Source organism: Pleurodeles waltl, chromosome 10 (assembly GCF_031143425.1).
Source record: "Pleurodeles waltl isolate 20211129_DDA chromosome 10, aPleWal1.hap1.20221129, whole genome shotgun sequence".
Classification (NCBI taxonomy): Eukaryota; Metazoa; Chordata; class Amphibia; order Caudata; family Salamandridae; genus Pleurodeles; species Pleurodeles waltl.
Window position 1 is genome coordinate 468,934,151 of NC_090449.1, and position 18,529 is coordinate 468,952,679.

Here is an 18,529-nt window from a genome sequence, read left to right on the forward strand (position 1 = left end):
TGTGGATTAATCATGTTTGGAGTTTATAAGGTATACAAACACACACAGGTGAAGAAAGGAGTAAAGAGGAAAAGAGCAGACATGGAATTAGAAGAAAGACAATGCAGATACTATGATGACCAGAAACATCTGGAGGACTCCAGATGATTTTTTTTTACTATTCCTAAACAGCTTTGACTGGTTGTAGGAGGCTGGACTGGCTTGTGGTGAGTACCAAGGGGTACTTGCACCTTGCACCAGGCCCAGTTATCCCTTATTAGTGTATAGGGTGTCTAGCAGCTTAGGCTGATAGATAATGGTAGCTTAGCAGAGCAGCTTAGGCTGAACTAGGAGACGTGTGAAGCTACTACAGTACACAATACACAGTTATACTAAAAATAAAGGTACTTTATTTTTATGACAATATGCCAAAGTATCTTAGAGTGTACCCTCAGTGAGAGGATAGGAAATATACACAAGATATATATACCCAATAGCAAAAATATGCAGTATAGTCTTAGAAAACAGTGCAAACAATGTATAGCTACAATAGGATGCAATGGGGAAACATAGGGATAGGGGCAACACAAACCATATACTCCAAAAGTGGAATGCGAACCACGAATGGACCCCAAACCTATGTGACCTTGTAGAGGGTCGCTGGGACTATTAGAAAATAGTGAGAGTTAGAAAAATAACCCTCCCCAAGACCCTGAAAAGTGAGTGCAAAGTGCACTAAAGTTCCCCTAAGGACAAAGAAGTCGTGTTAGAGGAATAATGCAGGAAAGACACAAACCAGCAATGCAACAACTGTGGATTTTCAATCTAGGGTACCTGTGGAACAAGGGGACCAAGTCCAAAAGTCACAAGCAAGTCGGAGATGGGCAGATGCCCAGGAAATGCCAGCTGCGGGTGCAAAGAAGCTTCTACTGGACAGAAGAAGCTGAGGTTTCTGCAGGAACGAAAAGGGCTAGAGACTTCCCCTTTGGTGGACGGATCCCTCTCGCCGTGGAGAGTCGTGCAGAAGTATTTTCCCGCCGAAAGAACGCCAACAAGCCTTGCTAGCTGCAAATCGTGCGTTTGGCGTTTTTGGACGCTGCTGGGGCCCAGGAGGGACCAGGAGGTCGCAAATTGGACCTGAAGAGAGAGGGGACGTCGAGCAAGACAAAGAGCCCTCACTGAAGCAGGTAGCACCCGGAGAAGTGCCAGAAACAGGCACTACGAGGATGCGTGAAACGGTGCTCGCCGAAGTTGCACAAAGGAGTCCCACGTCGCCGGAGACCAACTTAGAAAGTCGTGCAATGCAGGTTAGAGTGCCGTGGACCCAGGCTTGGCTGTGCACAAAGGATTTCCGCCGGAAGTGCACAGGGGCCGGAGTAGCTGCAAAGTCGCGGTTCCCAGCAATGCAGCCCAGCGAGGTGAGGCAAGGACTTACCTCCACCAAACTTGGGCTGAAGAGTCACTGGACTGTGGGGGTCACTTGGACAGAGTCGCTGGATTCGAGGGACCTCGCTCGTCGTGCTGAGAGGAGACCCAAGGGACCGGTAATGCAGCTTTTTGGTGCCTGCGGTTGCAGGGGGAAGATTCCGTCGACCCACGGGAGATTTCTTCGGAGCTTCTGGTGCAGAGAGGAGGCAGACTACCCCCACAGCATGCACAAGCAGGAAAACAGTCGAGAAGGCGGCAGGATCAGCGTTACAGAGTTGCAGTAGTCGTCTTTGCTACTATGTTGCAGGTTTGCAGGCTTCCAGCGCGGTCAGCAGTCGATTCCTTATCAGAAGGTGAAGAGAGAGATGCAGAGGAACTCGGATGAGCTCTTGCATTCGTTATCTGAAGTTTCCCCAGAGACAGAGACCCTAAATAGCCAGAAAAGAGGGTTTGGCTACCTAGGAGAGAGGATAGGCTACTAACACCTGAAGGAGCCTATCAGCAGGAGTCTCTGACGTCACCTGGTGGCACTGGCCACTCAGAGCAGCCCAGTGTGCCAGCAGCACCTCTGTTTCCAAGATGGCAGAGGTCTGGAGCACACTGGAGGAGCTCTGGACACCTCCCAGGGGAGGTGCAGGTCAGGGGAGTGGTCACTCCCCTTTCCTTTGTCCAGTTTCGCGCCAGAGCAGGGGCTAAGGGGTCCCTGAACCGGTGTAGACTGGCTTATGCAGAATTGGGCACATCTGTGCCCAAGAAAGCATTTCCAGAGGCTGGGGGAGGCTACTCCTCCCCTGCCTTCACACCATTTTCCAAAGGGAGAGGGTGTCACACCCTCTCTCAGAGGAAGTTCTTTGTTCTGCCATCCTGGGCCAGGCCTGGCTGGACCCCAGGAGGGCAGATGCCTGTCTGAGGGGTTGGCAGCAGCAGCAGCTGCAGTGAAACCCCAGGAAGGGCAGTTTGGCAGTACCAGGGTCTGTGCTACAGACCACTGGGATCATGGGATTGTGCCAACTATGCCAGGATGGCATAGAGGGGGCAATTCCATGATCATAGACATGTTACATGGCCATATTCGGAGTTACCATTGTGAAGCTACATATAGGTAGTGACCTATATGTAGTGCACGCGTGTAATGGTGTCCCCGCACTCACAAAGTTCAGGGAATTGGCTCTGAACAATGTGGGGGCACCTTGGCTAGTGCCAGGGTGCCCTCACACTAAGTAACTTTGCACCTAACCTTTACCAGGTAAAGGTTAGACATATAGGTGACTTATAAGTTACTTAAGTGCAGTGTAAAATGGCTGTGAAATAACGTGGACGTTATTTCACTCAGGCTGCAGTGGCAGGCCTGTGTAAGAATTGTCAGAGCTCCCTATGGGTGGCAAAAGAAATGCTGCAGCCCATAGGGATCTCCTGGAACCCCAATACCCTGGGTACCTCAGTACCATATACTAGGGAATTATAAGGGTGTTCCAGTAAGCCAATGTAAATTGGTAAAAATGGTCACTAGCCTGTTAGTGACAATTTGGAAAGAAATGAGAGAGCATAACCACTGAGGTTCTGATTAGCAGAGCCTCAGTGAGACAGTTAGTCACTACACAGGTAACACATTCAGGCACACTTATGAGCACTGGGGCCCTGGGTTACCAGGGTCCCAGTGACACATACAACTAAAACAACATATATACAGTGAAAAATGGGGGTAACATGCCAGGCAAGATGGTACTTTCCTACACAACCCCCCCCAAACGAAGGACAATAAGACTAGCCATGACCTGATGAGTCTTCATTGTCTAAGTGGAAATATCTGGAGAGTCCATCTGCATTGGAGTGGCTACTCCCAGGTCTATGTTCCACTGTATAGTCCATTCCCTGTAGGGATATGGACCACCTCAACAATTTAGGATTTTCACCTTTCATTTGTTTTAGCCAAAGTAGAGGTTTGTGGTCTGTCTGAACAATGAAGTGAGTGCCAAACAGGTATGGCCTCAACTTCTTCAGAGCCCAGACCACAGCAAAGGCCTCCCTCTCAATGGCAGACCAACGCTTTTCTCTAGGGGTCAACCTTCTACTAATAAAAGCAACAGGTTGATCCTGGCCCTCAGAATTAAGTTGTGATAGGACTGCCCCTACTCCTAATTCAGATGCATCAGTCTGGACATAGAATTTTTTAGAGTAACAAGGGCTTTTCAGGACAGGTGCAGAGCACATGGCCTGCTTCAGCTCCTCAAAAGCTTTTTGACAGTTTGCTGTCCATAATACCTTTTTAGGCATTTTCTTGGATGTGAGGTCATTAAGAGGGGCAGCAATGGAGCCATAGTTCTAAATGAACCTCCTGTAATACACAGTGAGGCCTAGGAAGGCTCTCACCTGAGTCTGAGTGGTAGGGGGAACCCAATCAATAATTGTTTGGATTTTCCCCTGAAGTGGTGCAATCTGTTCCCCACCAACAAGGTGTCCCAGATAAACCACCTTACCCTGCCCTATCTGGCACTTTGAAGCCTTGATAGTGAGGCCTGCCTTTTGCAGGGCCTCCAAAACTTTCCATAGGTGGACCAGGTGATCATCCCAGATCCCACCGCTGCCACCAATGTAGGAGGCTGGACTGGCTTGTGGTGAGTACCAAGGGGTACTTGCACCTTGCACCAGGCCCAGTTATCCCTTATTAGTGTATAGGGTGTCTAGCAGCTTAGGCTGATAGATAATGGTAGCTTAGCAGAGCAGCTTAGGCTGAACTAGGAGACTTGTGAAGCTACTACAGTACCACTTAGTGTCATATGCACAATATCATAAGAAAACACAATACACAGTTATACTAAAAATAAAGGTACTTTATTTTTATGACAATATGCCAAAGAATCTTAGAGTGTACCCTCAGTGAGAGGATAGGAAATATACACAAGATATATATACCCAATAGCAAAAATATGCAGTATAGTCTTAGAAAACAGTGCAAACAATGTATAGCTACAATAGGATGCAATGGGGAAACATAGGGATAGGGGCAACACAAACCATATACTCCAAAAGTGGAATGCGAACCACGAATGGACCCCAAACCTATGTGACCTTGTAGAGGGTCGCTGGGACTATTAGAAAATAGTGAGAGTTAGAAAAATAACCCTCCCCAAGACCCTGAAAAGTGAGTGCAAAGTGCACTAAAGTTCCCCTAAGGACAAAGAAGTCGTGTTAGAGGAATAATGCAGGAAAGACACAAACCAGCAATGCAACAACTGTGGATTTTCAATCTAGGGTACCTGTGGAACAAGGGGACCAAGTCCAAAAGTCACAAGCAAGTCGGAGATGGGCAGATGCCCAGGAAATGCCAGCTGCGGGTGCAAAGAAGCTTCTACTGGACAGAAGAAGCTGAGGTTTCTGCAGGAACGAAAAGGGCTAGAGACTTCCCCTTTGGTGGACGGATCCCTCTCGCCGTGGAGAGTCGTGCAGAAGTATTTTCCCGCCGAAAGAACGCCAACAAGCCTTGCTAGCTGCAAATCGTGCGTTTGGCGTTTTTGGACGCTGCTGGGGCCCAGGAGGGACCAGGAGGTCGCAAATTGGACCTGAAGAGAGAGGGGACATCGAGCAAGACAAAGAGCCCTCACTGAAGCAGGTAGCACCCGGAGAAGTGCCAGAAACAGGCACTACGAGGATGCGTGAAACGGTGCTCGCCGAAGTTGCACAAAGGAGTCCCACGTCGCCGGAGACCAACTTAGAAAGTCGTGCAATGCAGGTTAGAGTGCCGTGGACCCAGGCTTGGCTGTGCACAAAGGATTTCCGCCGGAAGTGCACAGGGGCCGGAGTAGCTGCAAAGTCGCGGTTCCCAGCAATGCAGCCCAGCGAGGTGAGGCAAGGACTTACCTCCACCAAACTTGGGCTGAAGAGTCACTGGACTGTGGGGGTCAATTGGACAGAGTCGCTGGATTCGAGGGACCTCGCTCGTCGTGCTGAGAGGAGACCCAAGGGACCGGTAATGCAGCTTTTTGGTGCCTGCGGTTGCAGGGGGAAGATTCCGTCGACCCACGGGAGATTTCTTCGGAGCTTCTGGTGCAGAGAGGAGGCAGACTACCCCCACAGCATGCACAAGCAGGAAAACAGTCGAGAAGGCGGCAGGATCAGCGTTACAGAGTTGCAGTAGTCGTCTTTGCTACTATGTTGCAGGTTTGCAGGCTTCCAGCGCGGTCAGCAGTCGATTCCTTATCAGAAGGTGAAGAGAGAGATGCAGAGGAACTCGGATGAGCTCTTGCATTCGTTATCTGAAGTTTCCCCAGAGACAGAGACCCTAAATAGCCAGAAAAGAGGGTTTGGCTACCTAGGAGAGAGGATAGGCTACTAACACCTGAAGGAGCCTATCAGCAGGAGTCTCTGACGTCACCTGGTGGCACTGGCCACTCAGAGCAGCCCAGTGTGCCAGCAGCACCTCTGTTTCCAAGATGGCAGAGGTCTGGAGCACACTGGAGGAGCTCTGGACACCTCCCAGGGGAGGTGCAGGTCAGGGGAGTGGTCACTCCCCTTTCCTTTGTCCAGTTTCACGCCAGAGCAGGGGCTAAGGGGTCCCTGAACCGGTGTAGACTGGCTTATGCAGAATTGGGCACATCTGTGCCCAAGAAAGCATTTCCAGAGGCTGGGGGAGGCTACTCCTCCCCTGCCTTCACACCATTTTCCAAAGGGAGAGGGTGTCACACCCTCTCTCAGAGGAAGTTCTTTGTTCTGCCATCCTGGGCAGGCCTGGCTGGACCCCAGGAGGGCAGATGCCTGTCTGAGGGGTTGGCAGCAGCAGCAGCTGCAGTGAAACCCCAGGAAGGGCAGTTTGGCAGTACCAGGGTCTGTGCTACAGACCACTGGGATCATGGGATTGTGCCAACTATGCCAGGATGGCATAGAGGGGGCAATTCCATGATCATAGACATGTTACATGGCCATATTCGGAGTTACCATTGTGAAGCTACATATAGGTAGTGACCTATATGTAGTGCACGCGTGTAATGGTGTCCCCGCACTCACAAAGTTCAGGGAATTGGCTCTGAACAATGTGGGGGCACCTTGGCTAGTGCCAGGGTGCCCTCACACTAAGTAACTTTGCACCTAACCTTTACCAGGTAAAGGTTAGACATATAGGTGACTTATAAGTTACTTAAGTGCAGTGTAAAATGGCTGTGAAATAACGTGGACGTTATTTCACTCAGGCTGCAGTGGCAGGCCTGTGTAAGAATTGTCAGAGCTCCCTATGGGTGGCAAAAGAAATGTTGCAGCCCATAGGGATCTCCTGGAACCCCAATACCCTGGGTACCTCAGTACCATATACTAGGGAATTATAAGGGTGTTCCAGTAAGCCAATGTAAATTGGTAAAAATGGTCACTAGCCTGTTAGTGACAATTTGGAAAGAAATGAGAGAGCATAACCACTGAGGTTCTGATTAGCAGAGCCTCAGTGAGACAGTTAGTCACTACACAGGTAACACATTCAGGCACACTTATGAGCACTGGGGCCCTGGGTTACCAGGGTCCCAGTGACACATACAACTAAAACAACATATATACAGTGAAAAATGGGGGTAACATGCCAGGCAAGATGGTACTTTCCTACACTGGTCTATCTGATAAGAGATTCAAATCTTAGTGTGATGGCTTGATTCACCATCAGAGGGGGATTGGTGCAGCGTAATTTTGGCTCCACCCCTCATATAACAAAATGTGTTTAATATGTACACGTAGCATTTCATGTAATGTGTGTTCTAACATTATTAATGTAAAGTGTTGCACTTGAAAACAATAGTGGGGTGCATTTACTTGTAGCGTTAAATAATTATATACTCTGTGTGCCTTGACCTTATTAAATGAAAGATGGTTATTTGAAATGATGTAGAAACCATCCTCACATTATTGAAATGTATTAACATTAGAAGTACAAACATTTCATGAAAAAGTGTGCACTAATGCTTCACACTGAATTTAAATGTAGGTCGCAATTGCATTCACACCAGTGTATTTAGAAGTTGCATTGATTTTATCTGAACTGTAATTTGAGTCTATTTGTGCAGTACTGACATGCATTTTAAATGTGCTCCTTTGCATTATACGTTTAACTTGACCAGACTAGGCCTCAGTTTTTCTGGACACAAAATTCTGTTTTTCATTTCTGCTTGCATGGTTTTTTCTATGAAGGAACGTTCACATGAAATATTAGCTTACGAATAGATGTTAGACTGTCGTAGTCACAGAGAGCTTGGGAAAAAGATCTTGATCCAAGAACGTGAACAATTTGAGTGTGAGCTGACCATCCTTGCTCAGTAAATGTTGCAGGTGACCAAGGTCAACTGCTATGATTGAAACCATATATGTTGCTGCTTCCAACGTGAGAATGGAACAGACAATAGAGCTCCTGATGGAATGAACAAGGGGTGTGGCTTAGAAGAATCTGTGTGATATTAATTAGCACTCATGCAGATTGTTAGGCAGATCTTCTTTGGACTTTGAGAGGTGCAGGCCTCTATTTCCCTACTCATTCTGTCCTTTTTCTAAGTGTGTCTTTGACTAACACTTAATTTCTGATTTTTATAAGACTCTTGATTGAGCTTCTGAAATGGTGACACCTTACAAATATGCATGAGTGTAATTTTCCTTTTCCTATCAATTGTCTTGACTTTTTGAGAGTTTCCCTAGGCTTAGAAACGTAGGTTAAATAAGGCTAAAGCCAAACCTTATTGCTAATTTTCTGTATTGCTGTTAACTGAACTTCATGTATGCGTTATGCTAAGGTGCCTAAACTTTTTCAGAAAATGTGGATATCCTGTTGTAATCTTGTATCTTTACAGCAAGTTTTTGAGATTGGTTTACATTAATCCGGCTGTTAAACATAGTAAATGTTCCTTACTTTATTCTTGATTCCTGGTCCTCATTGTGTAGCCAAATCTGTTACACTGTTAATTGGAAATTGTTGTGATTAATGCTAACTCCCTTCACCCCTCGTCTTGACAAGAAAAGTCCATTGGATAACTGAAATTTCGAAAAGTAGAGTTAGAATGGTCCAGTGCTCCCTCAACGGTATATAACTACATTCAACCTAACGAAAGATTAGTGGTAGGTTCCTTTAAAACTTGGAGACAGGGAAACAACTGCTTTCCCCACCCCATATGGACTATATCAATTCACTGTCCTGTCTTTTGGTTTGCATGGTGCCCCCACAACCTTTCCGTGACTAATGAATCTTCTTCTTCAAAATCACCAGGAGTACTCCTTTGCGTACTTAGATGATATAGTAATTTTCAGCAAAACTTGGGAAGACCAGGTAACTCACTGTCATGTTGTGTTAGGTGAACTAGAAAAAGAGAACTTACGTGTTAATACAAATAAATCTCAGGTAGTATAAAGCAAGGTCAAATATCTAGGATATGTATTAAGGGATGGGTTAATTGAGAGTCAAACAGTGAAGGTCAAGGCTATTACTGTCGCCTCTTTCCCTAGAAAATAGGAGAGAAGTAAGAGATTGTCTTCGTCTCCTCAGTTACTACCTCAGGTTCATTACTCACTATTCTAACATAGCTGGACCTCTAACTGATCATCTCAAAAATAACTTTAGGACCAAAAAATGTAGAAATCCCTCTACAAAGGTCTTGAATGCATTCCACCAGTTAAAACAGGCCATAACCTCAAACTAGTATTGAGATCCCCCAATTTCAAGAATCCCTTTATGGTACAAATTGAGGCCTCCGATGTGGGTACAGGCGCAGTCCTGTCCCAGAAGAATGAGGGTGGGGATAAATATCCTGTTTTGTTCATTAGCCGTAAACTACATCCTAGGGAACAAGCCTATCAAGTTACACAAAAAGTAAAAAGAACGTCTCACTATTAAATGGGCCATCAAGAGTCCCCTTTATTACCTAGAGGGTCTTCCTTGTATTCTCTATACTGATCATGCCCCTCTTACCTGGATGAGCAGGAATAAGGGCAATAAAAGACAAGTCAGATATGGTTCCTTTCCCTTCAACCCTTCCAGTTTGAGATACTGCATAGAAAATGGAAAAAACAAGGTTATGCTTTCCTGCTCTCCACTTTCTCCCAATTGGGATAATCTGGGGAGGAGGATGTGTCAGGCTGAAGGACACAAGAAGGACAAAGGGGAAGGCATACCAGCAATACACTGCTGAACCAAACCAATGCCGTACCTGCAACCAAAAGAAAAAAAGGACTTTCCTTTTGCAGACCGCTACAACACAGGACCTGGACATTAAAGAAGGACAGGGACAGGAGGCAGGGACAGAAGGAAATGAGTGAAAAAGGACTAGAGAGATTAAGGGAGGAGCAAGAGAAGACGCCCATCACAGACAATGAGCAGACAGTAGAGAGTGAAATGATACGCAGGAGGATCCATATGATGATCCTGGCGGCAAGAGAGAGAGGACGAGACCAAGACTCTTTCAGCAAACCAAGAAGCCTGCCGCTTACACACTTCGGCCTGCCATGCTCCCGGAGGAGTGTGGCTCCCCCAGGTCAATGAACATCTGCGGTTCTGGCATGGGAAGGGAGAAAAGTAACAGACGGGCTAGGCACTGAAACCTTATTAAACACTGCCTTGAAGTCTTGTTTAGCTGCTATTACTCATTTATTTTATTATTTTCTATTTCTGTTCATGATTTGAGTAAATTTGTTTAAGAGGATTGTAGTAAGAGGTGAAACTGTGACATTCAGGCAGTGAAATGCGCAATGTGGCTATGCCTCGGGGCCCCTGCACCGCCCATGCCAAGTGCAGGGGCAGTGAAAGGGCCCCCAGGGGCACCCCGACTCCCGTTACCGCCAGCCTTTCACCGCCATGGACAGGCTGGCGGTAAGGGGAGTCGAAATCCCCAGGGCAGCGCTGCTACCAGCGCTGCCCTGGTGGATTACAACCGCCAGGACCGCCATTGCGATATACTGCCGGTCCTGGCGGTGTTACTGCAGCGGTACCGCCATGGTCAAAATGTGGTGTCCGGTAACCCCAGCCTGTTGGCGGTACGAACGCCACTATAGCCCTTGCAGTCGAGGCCTATATCTGTTAAAAGTAGCATACCTCCAATACTGGGTAGAAAAGTTTAGCAATCCAAAAGCATAAAAAATTGCACAATGAAAACACTACTTTGTGCAATACTTTTTCCAGTGTTACAATAACAAACTGGTAACCATTTTATCTGTCTGGGGCCAAATTATGCCCAGACGGGCACAGAGAAGCATGTGGGGCCCCTTCTGTAATACTGATCTATCTTAAGTGCTATCTTCAGAGGGTGTTCCCTCATTTAGATGGTGCTATGACAACTTGCACAGGAGGGAATTACTTTTCCCTCTGAGTCCTTGCCCAATTAGAGATGCAGGTGCAGACTCAAACAGGTCCTTAGGCAGAACGCTAACAGTGCACCACGAAAAGGTGGTGCATTCTTAGTACACTGCCAGAGGGCAGCCATCTGCAGGGGGCAAAGGGACTCCTGTGGCACCCGGGATATCCTTCGACAGGCAGATGTAGTCACTTACTGCATTCTCCTGCAGGAGATCCCTGTTCCCTCTTTAAAGAGTAAGAGGCTGCTTCTGCACTGTGAAACGTAAAGCAGCTTGTAAGCAGCTGCTTTGTATTTCACTGACTGCGTTGCCCTAAAGGCAGGGGAAAGGTTGCGGCTCCCCTGGAGGCTGCACATTCATGATATTAGATTGCACTGTCCTAGTCTGAGCCAGACACACCTTTTGAAAGGTGCTCCAGCATGCATACAGGAAGAGTGCGCCCCATGTACAATACAGGCTGTAGTATCTCTCTTGTGCCTTATTCAACACTGGTCCTGTCTCTTCTAAGGCCAGGCTAATTGCTTAGGTCATGGGTCTCCAACAAGTAGCTCAGTACCTACTGGTAGTTCACCGTCCCCCTTGAAGTAGCCCTTAAAAGTAAACTCAGCCTGGTACCTCATTCAGAGCATTTATACACATTAAAAAAGACAACAGCAGTCCTCATCTAACGACCCTTAGGGTAGAAAACTGCCAACCCAATGGCATGTCTAATACATAACACAAACACAGAGTTGGAATATGAGGCATACGACATGATTGTTGGTATCCACTCTTAATCTAGGAAAGTCAAAAGAAGAATGAACGTTGTAGGCCCCACTCTGTCAGACACACTAGGTGAACAATGGGCCAGGAAAGATGTGTACTAACAGTACCCAAAACAGGAGCCAGAAATAGGTAACCTAGTTGTGGGCAAGCAGGAGCCAGAGAAACATTGTGTGAATTGGGTGCATGTTCTGTCCAGGAGCTCAGGAGAGCAGGGGCTGGATCCAGAGCTTAGATCCATTTCTGAGCCTCACTGTGCATGCATCCTTGTGTGTTCCCCCTTGTGTGTGCATTTAAGTACATGTCTATTTGTGTGTTTGGCAATGTGTTTCTCCCTAATAAAAAGTATTGCTCCCTGAAAGCTATCCCTGGTGCCAAGGACAACCAAAAGTATATGTTGCTCTCCATCATGCGGGGTTCATCTCTGGCACAATTGTGGCCAGTACCTGGGGTGTGTCAAAAATAACGACGCACAGAGGCAGCAGAAGATGAAATGCATTGAAAAATAAGGCGCTGTGTCGGATTTTCTGGTGTGGCACAGACAATGCGTCATTTCCTTTCACTATTTCCAGGAATGCAGCCTTGGTTCACTGCAATAGAGGGATATTTTGATGCCCAGGGATGATGTGTTGAAAATCCTTGACACGTTGGTAGAAGGAGCCGGCGCTGCGTCCATCCAGTAGGCGATGCAGTGATTTTTCCACCACGAGGCAGGCGGTGTGTTGATTTCTACAGGAGTTGTGTTGATTTTCCGACCCACAGCAATTTTCTTCTCTGGGGTGAAGTATTTGTGGCCGGGAGACTTCAAAACAGGAGGCAGCTCAATCCAAGCCCTTGGAGAGCACTTGTGGGGAAGGTAGAGTCCTTCCAGCAGAGTCAGAGGCCAGCAGGCAGCAGGGCAGCAGGCAGGGCAGCAGTCTGTCTCAGCAAAGCAGTCCAGATGAGTCCTTTGGGCAGCCAGGCAGTCCCTCTGACAGGGTCCAGGTGTAGGTCCAGTAGTGTCTGATTTGGTGGGGTCAAAGACCCAGTATATATACCCCAAAATGCCTTTGAAGTGGGGGGAGCTTAAAAGAAAGGTTTTAAAGTGCACAAGTTCCCCTTTCAGCCCAGTCCTGTCTGCCAGGATCCCTGTGGGGGTTATCAGCCCTTTGTGTGAGGGCATGCCACTGGCTTTTGAAGTGTAAAAGAGAGCCCCTCTACTTTTCCTGCCTAGGGCGACCCATTCAGTGTGCAGATGAGTGTCCTGTGTTTATGGCTGTCTGGGTGAAATGCACAAGGGGAGTTGTCAACCAGCACAGACCAGGCATGGATTGGAGACTTTCTAAAAGTGGCATTTCTAAAATAGTAATATTAAATTAAACTTCACCAGTAATCAGGATTTTCTGTTATCATTCTGGCCATACTAAACATGACAGGGCTACTCCTTTCAGAATAGAATCTACCACTTAAAAGTATATAAGGGCAATTCTAATGCTAGCCTATGAGAGGAGCAGGCCTCACAGTAGTGGGAAATGAATTTGTGCGCTTTTCACTACCAGGACATGTAAAACACATAAGTACATATCCTGCCTTTCCTTGCATAGCACCCTGCCCTAGGTAACCTAGGGCCTATCTTAGGGGTGACATGTGTAGTAAAAGGGGTGGTTTAAGGCTTGGCAAGTAGTTTTAAATGTGAAGTCAAAGTGGCAGTAAAACTGCACACACAGGCCTTGCAATGGCAGGCTTGGGACATGGTTAAGGGGTTACTTATGTCGGTGGCATAACCAGTGCTACAGGCCCACTAATAGCATTTAATTTACATGCCCTGGGCACATCTAATGCACTTTACTAGGGACTTACAAGTAAATTAAATATGCCACCTAGGTAGTAACCAAAGTTACCATGTTTAGGGGAGAGAGCACATGCACTTTAGCACTGGTCAGCAGTGGTAAAGTGTGCAGAGTCCTAAAACCAGCAAAAACAGGGTCAGAGAAACAGGGGATGCAGACAAAATGTTGGGGGATGACCACCCTAAGGCTGTCAGGTCTAAAAATTATCCACTACTAGCATGTTAATGGCAATGTCTGAGGTGCTGTTATCATCTTTATCGCTATGGTGCCAGTTATGGCACATTGTTTGGTCTAATAGTGAGCATTACTGGCATATTACGGATATCCTTGGAGGTACAATGAGCATCTATGTCACATGATCATAAACCATGGCAGTTTGTAGCAAATTCTGGCCATGTGGAGCATTTCTGCATTTGAGTACTTGATGAAAATGACAAGCAGACATTTGGGGACTGTGTGTTTACTAAAAAATGAACACTGGTATTTTGAAGGTAAAAATGTGGTTTCTTTCAGAAAAGGAATTTAGAAAATTTAGTTTATTTGTGCAAAATTGAAGAGGTACTTGATAGAAAAATGTTTATGACAAAGACAAAATAGTTTAATTTCCTAAACCTATTTCAAGGTCCCAGTTGAAATGTAATTAATGTGGAGTTGGAGAGGCTCGTTCCTGTGGACATGTCCTCTTTGTCTGAGAGTGTGTGCTGATGGTTCTGTTCTTTCATTTGTCATGTGGAGGCATTTCATGTTGATAACTATTGTCCTCACATTTCTGCTGGTAACTCCACCTGAGAGGGTCTGGGTGGTCACTCGTGTATTGTTAATGGGTGAGGTCACCATTGTACAGAGAAACCAGTTGTTACTAGCTAGAAATTATTTTTCTTGAGCAAACTAACTCTCATTGTAGAAACGTTTGAAGACCCCTATTATATGTAATATACACATTTAGGGAAAACCATTATAGATAATATGGTAATTTGTCTCAAAGGAATTTTGGAGAAATCCATAACAAACGTTGCATTGTACAGAGCACATCACCCCTGCAGTATTTTAAGAGTAACATTGATATTTTATTGTATTTGATACTTTGTGCGTAAGGGGCTTCAGAACAGAACTGGAAGCTTGGTGGTTGTTATTATAACACATGCTATTAAAAGGCACAATTTTTGTTTCAGTGACCTATTTGCACGACATTGTCCCACAGCTATACATTCTATGAGTTCTGGAAAGGTCTGGCTTTAGTACTGGCAGCGCCCGGTGTGAGACACTTTTTTGGCACACCCCCATGACCTCTTTCTCCATGAATAGTCTCACTACCACCCTCCAACAGTGCAACTCATCTCTCTATAGCCTCTCTCTGACATACATTTCATTTTGTTATAGCTCTACTCATAGTTCATTCACACTCAGTTCTGTGATCTACATGGTTCACATTCTTTGCAGCAGGCACATTAACCATCCACGCAACTTTATGATGAGTCAAAACTGCCCCAGACAAAATTGCATGTCTCACCAGTAGGAATATTAATCACCAGAGTTATCTTGACATTTTTATTTTTGCCTGAAAACTGCCGGATGAACAAGAAGTTCACATGCTTTTAAACCAAGAGTTATTTTTAAACACAGCGTCCCCCACCAAATTCAGCGACAGGTGTGGCTGCACCGGTCTCACCGCCCTAAAGCCGGCACTGGTTCTGAAGTTTGAAGGAATATGGGGTCATTGACATGGTAGAACACACTTGTTGCAATGCTATTTAAGGTAACTATCTTTGTGCTAGTTCTTTAGACCTGATAGCTTCTTGCATGGTTATAGCTCAGCCATGTCACATGAGAACTGCTTAACGTGGGCGGCTAACAACAATTTATTTTGATTTAAGATACTGCAGTCTCCTGGTACAATCAATCAATCAATCAATCAATCAGGTAATTTATAAAGCACGCTACTCAACCGTCAGGGTCTCAAGGCGCTGGGGGGGGTGGAGCTACTGGTCGAATAGCCATGTCTTGAGGTGTTTCCTGAAAGACAGGAGGTCCTGGATCTGGCGTAGATGGAGTGGTAGGGAGTTCCAGGTCTTGGCGGCAAGGTGAGAGAAGGATCTTCCTCTGGTGGTGGTGCGGCGAATGCGGGGGACGGAGGCGAGGCTGGCGGAGCGGAGCTGGCGGACGGGGTGTGGAAGGTGAGTCTGTCGTTAAGGTAGGATGGACCTGTGTTGTGGATGGCTTTGTGTGCGTGGGTGAGTAGTTTGAAGGTAATCCTCTTCGATACGGGTAGCCAGTGTAGGTCTCTGAGGTGGGCAGAAATGTGGTTGCGGCGTGGGACGTTGAGGATGAGTCGGGCGGAGGTGTTTTGGATACGTTGCATTTTCTTTTGTAGTCTGGCCGTGGTTCCTGCATAGAGTGCGTTGCCGAAGTCCTGTCGGCTGCTGACTAGGGCGTGGGTGGCTGTCTTTCTGGTTTCTACGGGAATCCACTAGAAGATCTTGCGGAGCATGCGGAGGGTGTTGTAGCAGGCAGAGGAGACTGCGTTGACCTGCTGCGTCATGCTGAGTGCTGAGTCCAGGATGATTCCTAGGTTCCAAACTTGGGTGGTGGGGATGGGCGCGGCTCCAAGTTAGGGAGGCCACCAGGAGTCGTTACAGGCGGACGGGTTGCTGCCGAGGATGAGGATCTCTGTTTTGTCTGTGTTTAGCTTGAGGCGGCTTGCTTCCATCTAGTTGGCGATGGCGTGAAGTCCATTGTGGAGGTTGTTTCTTGCGATTGTGGGGGCTTTTGTGAGGGAGATGATCAGCTGGGTGTCATCTGCATAAACTGTAAAACTTCGCACTTGTATAGCGCACTACTCACCCGTTAGGGTCTCAAGGCGCTGTACGCATACCGCTGTGGAACCCCTCCTGGCTTTTCCCTGTGAGGCGCCCACTCCTGGACAGCCCCAGGGTGAAGCCAGGCATCCAAGCGCTGTGAGGGGCGTTGTGGAGATTAAGCAAGCTATTGCCCAGAGTTACAGAGTGGGACCCATTAATTAGATTAGGCACTGAGGCAAGAATTATCTGGTCCAAGGGAATTGAGCCCAAGACCCACTGAGATGGGAATTGAACACTGGTCCCGGGCCAGATCTCTGCATCAGGGTCTGCCGCTCTAACCATTGTGCCACACTTCTCCACGTCTGCGTAGGATACTATGTTGATGTGGTGGGCTTGTGCGATATTGGTGAGAGGAGGCATGTAAACATTGAAGAGCGTTGGGCTAAAGGAGGATCCCTGGGGGACGCCACAGATGGTTTTGGAGGATTCGGACAGGTAGGGCGGAAGGCGGACTCTCTGGGTTCTGCCGGAGAGGAAAGAAGAGATCCAGTCGAGGGCCTTACCGCGGATCCCGGCGTTGTGGAGGCATGTTCGAAGGGTGTGGTGACAGGCTGTGTCGAAGGCTGCGGAGAGGTCCAGAAGGATGAGCGCTGCGGTTTCTCCTTCGTCGAGCATGGTTCGGATGTCATCTGTGGCAGCAATGAGTGCTGTCTCCGTGCTGTGGTTCTTGCAAAATCCGGATTGGGAGGAATCGAGCGCTTTGCTGTCTTCCAGGAAGCGGGATAGTTGGCTGTTCACTATTTTTTTTAATGACCTTCGCAGGGAAGGGGAGGAGGGAGATGGGCCGGTAGTTTTTGGTGTCGTCTGAGTCCACTTTGGGTTTCTTCAACAGTGCGTTGACGTCGGCGTGTTTCCATCTCTCCGGGTGAGTGGTTCTCTCGAGGGAGCTGTTGATGATGGTGCAGAGGTGGGGGCGATGATGTCGCTGGCTTTGTTGAAGATCTGGTGTGGGCAGGGGTCCGAGGGGGAGCCGGAGTGGATGGAGGACATGGTGTTGATGGTGTCTTCATTGTTGACAAGGGTCCAGGAGCATAGAGTGTTGGTGTTTCTTGGTGCGTTGGGTTCGTGGTTATCGGTGGTTGGCTGGTGGGTCTGGGGTTTGAAGCTGTTGTGGATGTCTTCCATCTTTCGACGGAAATAAGAGGCGAGTGAGTTGCAGAGCTCCTGCGATGGTGGGGGTTCGTGGGAGCAGGGCTTGGTGTTGGAGAGATCTTTGATGATGCCGAAGAGCTCAGGAATTAACAGGTGGTAATATTTCCAACTGATTAGCACTCACTTCATCAGACTCATGGGAAATAGAAGATGTATTAGAATCCATTCATACATCCCGAAATCAGGTGTGTAAACCCACTAAGCTTAATATTCAGAGACCTGTAAATGGGTGCAGCCTCAAACCACCATATCTTATGATGTCCCGATGAGCAGACTGAAAATGTACCTTTGGTCATCAGTCAGTCAGGAGCATCTTTCTGAAGAAGGAATTAAAATTATTTAATGAACTTACTGTCATCTCAGAGACGGAACTGACAAAAAGAATTGTTGTTTTGAAGTAGCTTTGAGAAAACTGTTTCTAAAGTGCTTCGTAATGAAATCTGTAGAAACTGCTTTTAAGTTGTCAATTTACTCCTTCCCCATTTTAAAGATCTCTGTCAGTAGCCTATAACCATTTACAAATCCTCTAAAACATACTTTTATACATATTGGATTTTATCACTATGTTCAAAATACATAATTTATTAATCAATTGTCTTGTATTGGCTCTAAGGATAGCTGTACCCCATTGTTTGACGTGTTAGTCCCACATCTATTAGTTGACCTGTTAAACCCTCCACCCAGTATGGGGCCAATTGCATCCCTGGATGGAGCATTACAGTCTATTAAATCAAAGATAAGAGAAGTTTTTGTACAGCATATAACCTGAACTGGAGATGCTTTCATATGCGATAATGAAGAAAAGGAGGCTCAGCAAAATAAAATAGTTGCCTTGGATCATACAATTTGGTCAACTGGAGAAAACGGGTTGCTAGATAGGTGTCTCTTTCACCTTTTTAGGAAGCGCTGTTCTGGGCACTGGACAGACTACTAAAGCGCCGTTCGTGTGGCTGGGAGCCCTTTGGGTGTATGATTGGAAGTGTCCTGGCGGCGTATTCGTTGCTGTTCTGCTTATAAGAAAGTTAGATGTGAGGTTAGGGACTGGCTAGATGTAGATTTTTTACCACATAAAAAAACTTACAATTTTAAATAGTGACGCTGAAAATGGACATCACTAACCCCTTATATTAAATCAAACAATTTAATATTTTATGGGTCCCACCTCGCGCCAATGTGGGCTCACTGTGCCGCTGGAACCAAGTTACACCTGTCTGAAGA